Source organism: Dipodomys spectabilis, unplaced genomic scaffold (genome assembly GCF_019054845.1).
Source record: "Dipodomys spectabilis isolate Male_0828 unplaced genomic scaffold, ASM1905484v1 ptg000696l, whole genome shotgun sequence".
Taxonomy (NCBI): domain Eukaryota; kingdom Metazoa; phylum Chordata; class Mammalia; order Rodentia; family Heteromyidae; genus Dipodomys; species Dipodomys spectabilis.
In genome coordinates, this window is record NW_024871373.1 from 160398 (window position 1) to 167035 (window position 6638).

Genomic DNA, 6638 nt, shown 5'->3' on the forward strand with positions numbered 1-6638 from the left:
AGACCTAAGAGTTTAAGGCTCCAGAGGCTTTCTAGTTTTCCAAACATATCCAGGTTTTTTTTTTTTTTCATCATCTTACAAAGACACTTCTAACTTCCTCCCTTAGTCATACTCTACTGAGCCTTTTGGCTATGGCATAAATGAGGAAAGACAGGCAGGGCTGTCCTGTTGCTAAGGAAGGCAGTCAGGGCTGCCTTGTTGCTGAGAAAAAGCAGGCAGGCCTGTCTTGTTACATAGTTTCATTTTATTCCCCAGTGTTGGTAAATAAAGCCTCCAGATTGGAATTCAGGGGCTACCCATGATCATTGCTCATTCCTTTTCCCTGCTCTTACCATACTGACTTTCCATTTAAATTCATTTTTACTTTTCATTTTTTGTCAGAAGTAAACAGGCGATGAAAAATCTATATGTAATACTAGTTTTTATTCTTGAATTACTAAAATACACGAAGAACATATCAATTCAAGAAGCATAAGATGGCAGATAGGGGCTGGGAAGGTGGCTCACTGGTAGAGTGCTTGCCTTGCATGCATGAGACCCAGGGATCTATTCCTCAGCACCACATAAGCAAAAAGAAAAAAGCCGCAAGTGGTGCTGTGGCTTAAGTGATAGAGTGCTAGCCTTGAGCTGACGAGCTGAGGGACAGCGGCCAGGCCCAGAGTTCAGGCCCCACGACTGGACCAAAAAAAATAAAAATAAAAAATAAAATAAAATGGCAGATGGCATGAGTTTGATCTCTGTCCCTCTACTGTGACTCTCTTCCTCTACTCTGGGGTGACCACTGCCACTAGTTAGATGTTTATCCTTGCATTCAAACCAAATGTGCACAAAGGAGAGGCTATTAAAAAGGGACTTGTCCACAGCTACCCAAGGTACGCAAAACCTATCTTAGTCGGAGGACAAATTTCCAATTCACACTATGGAGATTCGAACTTCTATATTCAGGTTCACAGACCTTAGCCAAGTCTGTGCTGGAACCACATGACTGAAGATGGTAGCTCATTGTTCACTAAAAAAAGAAGTCTGCAATAGCTGTAAATCTCCCCCCTGCCTTTCTCCCTAAGTAACAGTATGATGTATAAGGACTAAGGAGTTACACAGGCCTTTTAGAGGTTACTAGACTTTGGGTTTTAACTTTTGTATTTCCAAGTTTCGCTTCAGATCAAATATTGGGTCTGTAAAGCAGCAGCCCAAGAGGAAGTGATGTTCAGAACTTGTTTAAGTGTCTTAGACTATTTGAATTTGTTTTTACTGAATTATCTTTTTTCCTACAATCCACACCTGTGGCCAAATGGGGGCTTTGTTACAGCTAGCGGACTGAAGGCCCAACACTGCATCTATTTATGCCTTGTTCTGCAGCCTTGTTCTGGTATATAGCTGTTGCAATCTTAGATTTAGAACTCCTGTCTTTCTTCCCCTCTCTTTCTCCTCCCTCTCTGTCCTTCAGTAAACAATTCCAAAATATTTGTTGAAAATAAAGCTTGGAAAATTGTCATAACATTAAACAGTAGTGTCCACCTTTCAAGCCTGACAATTTTGTTAACACAGGTAGAGAACAAGCAAGATAAAATGTATATGCAATATACAGATGCACACACCCACACCAAGGGAATATTTTTCAATAAACATGTGATTGTATTCAGTGTGTATAATAATATCCTGAACAATTATAATCTTTAACCACAATCTCAATTTGAACTAATAAATGCTAGAACAACTTCTTGTAGCATTTAAATGATTTACTTTTCAAATATTCTCTGAGTTGTTTCCATAGTGCTACTAGCCACTTCCAGGGTAACTATTAGTCAAAAATTCATTTAATCTTTATCGTATTGATATCATACCTATTGATATTATTGGCTGTAAAGTTCTCCAAACTATAAACTTTTAAGCTTCCCAAGCCAAATTTCTTCCTGTGCCTTAACAGATTGTTTCCTCCAGGTTTTATAGACCTTGAATTCTCTGTGGGAAAAGGAGAGATCTATGCATCTAATGTATTTTTAGGTAGTATATATGTAAGTATGTGTGTCAGTTTTCTTAAACAAAACATAAATGAATAGGTCTTCCATTTCCTAGACAGAAATGATTAATGTTACAAAAGAAATACAGGTGGATCAGGTCATCATGGGTACTGAGTATTAACAGATATGGGAATTCCCCAGGCAACAGTGTGGAATGTGGGATGTGTGTGTGACAGTGTGTGCGGGAAAGTCCGTGAGACTTTTATCTCCAATAAACCACTAGAAAACCAGAAGTGATGCTGTGGTTCAAGCGATAGAGCACTCACCTTGAGCTGACTAGCTCAGGGACAGCGCCCAGGCCCAGAGTTTAAGCCCCTCAGATGGCAATAATAATAATAATAATAACTATTATTATTATAAAGGAAATTAGACAAAGTCCACAACTTAATTGTACAGCAATACAAAATAATGCATAATACATTAGCAATAAGTACCATAAAAATTAGATCAAATAATTACAAATGTCATATTTATATGTATATAAATTTTTCAGAAGGATTTAAGAGTGGAAACGGTGACATTGATCAATATCAATGGACTCATAAACTGTCATATTGAATTAAAAAAATGAAAAGCCTGCTTCAGAAAATAATATATAAATAAATAAAACCAATATTCAATCATTCAGAAAAATTATATATATATACTTATTCAAATGTTTATGTGTTCCCATATATATTATATACGTTTTCTAGTGTCATATTTGACTACATGTGGCTTATATAGTTATTTTTAAATATTTTCTTTTGTTGATCAGAAAGCGAATATCTAGCTTTCAAATTATATGGCATTCTTTTTTTATTTTTGATATACTTTCTTTTAGGAGAAAATTTGAACCTATTACAGACCATTTTAACTTTTGGAAAGGCTGTACTCATACTGGATTAGCAGGAAAACTGTGCTCTGTTCATCTGTAATGTCCTACGAGAAAACCATTCTCATGGTCTAAATCAAAAAGTTAGTTGCTACCTACTGAAGACTAGCTTGTTGTCTTTGTTTTTCTAGTTGTGTGTGTGTGTGTGTGTGTGTGTGTGTGTGTGTGTGTGTGTGTGCATGCACGTGCATACGTAGGCCTATCTTGAGGACATGAACTCAGGACCTGGGTGCTGTCTCTGAGCTTTTTTTTTCAATATTGTCACTTATGCCACAGATCTACTTCCAGCTTTTTGCTGGTTAATTGGAGATTACAGTTTTGTGGAGTTTCCTGCTGACTTTACCTTAGATCTCAATCTCTTGAGTAGCTAGTATTACTGGTGTGAGCCACCAGAGCTCAGATAGAAAGCTATTTTTGTCTACGATTAGGGATTATAATTGTCTTCACGCTAGCCTACCCTTCTCTCTAAGGTATCACCAAATCATGATGTGCTCTTTCTTATATCATATTTCCTTTCTTTCCCTGAGTTCTTGCCTTTTCTCCCAGCTTCCATCTAACAATACTGGGCACATATAGAAATCATGTTAGCCAAGTGAACTATCTTCACATTTTATTTCTATTGTTTCATTTTCCTGGCTAAGTATGTTGCATTCCTTATAACTAACTCCTCACCATAATCATGTTCTTTGAATTTTTTTTCTAGAATAGCATGTATAATAACTTTTGATTCATTTAAGTGTTTTCTGATTTAGAACATGTGGCTACTGACAAATAAGAAGATACAGGAATATATGAGACCAAAACTAGGAACCAGTACATACCTTTCTTCTCTTCCTCCTCCTCCTCCTCCTCCTCCTCCTGCTCCTCCTCCTCTTCCTCCTCCTCCTCCTCTTCCTCTTCCTTCCTTCCCTTCCTCCTCCTCCTTCTTCTTTTCCTCCTCTTCTTTATTCTCTCCTTTTTCTCCTCCTCCTCTTATTTTAATATGGTTTAAATCATAAGTTTTCTTCAACAAATGCACTCCCCAAATCCATGACACTTTCTCTAAGTTTCAATAACCTTTGCTTCCCTCTTATTTTTATTTGGATCAATTGTTTGTCTTGAACACGGGAGTTTCAGAGTGACATGTACAAATATCATTCATCTGGGCTCTGACTTGGTTCAACCTAAACCATGCTACGGGTTTCATCGACTTTGAGATTACAATTTCATGGATGTACATACAAAATCAAAGGTTTTCACCCTGTTCTCTTCAACTTTGAAAAAATGACTCATTGAAGGGAATATTATCCTCCACATTTATTTTACCTTAAAGCAAGTGAATAATAGGAAACATTTTGCTGTGGAAAAGTGAAAAGGAAATCAACAAAGTTGAAATAGTTTATTTATGCTTGAGAACTCTTGCATACTTCACATACATGCTCTTTTTATTATGACTATTTGATATTTTGACTTTCCATTCATTGATTGACTTCATTACTTGATAGGAAATTTACGTAGTCCAAGATGTATCTCAAGGTATTCTGCAGCAGTTATCTGGGAATTTCAGCCATGGAAGACAAGAAGCACATGCCTCACAGTAAGCTGGAAATATAATAGAGTTCATTCTTTCTTAATATAGTATTTCAGTGTTTATAATATAATATAGTATTTCAGTGTTTATACTGAAAATGAAGAAGTTTAATTGCAACAAACATGTTAAAGGATTCATAGGTATTCTCTGTATATTTTGCATGTATATATATGTATATATATATATATATATATATATATATATATATATACATAATTTTAAAGCATGACTCAGTTTTCAAAAACTTCTGGATAAAATTTTAGGTGTAAAAGCAACAGTAGGTGCCTATGCACTTACAGCTCAGAAGGAAACCAAATTAGTGCCAGGGGGACTTTTGTTCTTCTAAATGAAGAGGAGCATTACTGTTGGAGAGATCAATCTGAGACTAGCTTTTAAAAGATAAAAAAAAGTAAAGCATTTCAGATTGTATTTCTGTGATATAAAAAGATATTATCTTGAATAAAATGTATCTATTATATGGATTCCTTTTAGAAAAGGGCAGGAAGATCTGCCTGGAAACTACATTATGTTTTTTCTCTCTTCTTAAAATGAGGAAAGAAATGCATGCCACAATTACCTCTTCTACATTTTGTACCATGGAACAGTAACTAGATAGCACATTGATTTTTAGTGCACTTTTCATTTGAAACAACAGCTTCTACTTTAAACTGATTAGTGATTCTTCAAAGATTAGTGAGCAATCAAAACATATAATAATCACATTGCTACAAGTATGGCTATGTATGCAACATAGTCAGAGATCATGGAAGACTGTACTAATGATATAAATCAGGTTAAATGGTCAATTTAACTTTGGAGGTAAGGAACATGCCTTTGAAAAATAACCAGTTTTGCCAGACACCGGTGACTCACACCTGTAATCCTTGTTACTCAGGAGGCTGAGATCTGAGAATAGTAGTTCAAAGCCAGCAGGGGAAGCAAAGTCCCTGAGATACTTATCTCCAAGTAACTAGCAAAAAGTCTGGAAATGTAGTTCAAATGGTAGAGCAATAGCCTTGGGCAAAAGAAGCCCAGTGACTGTGTCCAAGTCTTGAATTAAGCTCCAGGACCAACACACACACACACACACACACACACACACACACACACACACACACACACACACACAGAGCGTTCAATCCACATTTTCAGAATTTGTTTGCAAACTTATTTTAGTCTTTCCATTTCCTAACAAATGGGGCAATATCATTCTTTCTGATGGAAGCACAGAATTCCATTGTGTATATATACATTTTCTTGATCCATTCATCTACTGAGGGGCATTTGGGTTGGTGCCATATCTTAGCTATGGTAAATAATGCTGCAATAAATATAGTCGTGCTGGTAGCATTAGTGTGGTCTTGTTTGTGAACATTTGTTTAAATGCCCAAAAATGGGATTACTGGGTCATTGGTGAGCTGTATGTGGAGTGTTTGAAGGAACCCCCATACTACTTTCCTAAGTGAAGTAAGCCCGGCCCAAAGAAACTTAGGTCCTATGGTTTCCCTCATTTGAAATAACTAGTATATTTCTGAGACAAACACTACCAGATAACTTGATGTTAGGCAAAAAGAACCCCAAGATAAGGACCCAAGTGGTTTTCTTTCTTGCTATTGTTTCTAACATATTTATAAGGTGATTCTTTTTATTTATTTTATTTTATTTGTGAACATACTGTACAGAGGAGTTACAATTACATGGGCAGGATAATGCGTACATTTCTTACCAAGCATTGCAGCCTCCTCCTTTGTTTACTCTTCACATCCCTTCCCAGCCTCCCCCCTCCCCCGCCCAGTCCCAATCCTTCTACCTGCCCCCGCCCCCCGCCCTCTCCCCCACGGCACAGACGTTGTAAAGTTCGTTTTGGACATGACAACTTGTACTTCTCATTGTTGCAACAGGTCCACCTGTATCCTTAAACGACTTGTTTTTCCCCATCTCCTCCACCAGTTATACTGACATCAAATATAGTGAAAGCAGGGGTTATACTGTGGGGGAGGGACATACAAAGCAACAAAGAAATAATCTTATAAATGCGTTAGAAACACATGCATGAAAGAAAAAAACATTAAAATACATATCTAAGGGTTCATTTTCCTAATAACACATTATCTGACCTTTTCCACTTGACTCATACATATACTAGATATTGCAAATAAGTGAAACCATGGGG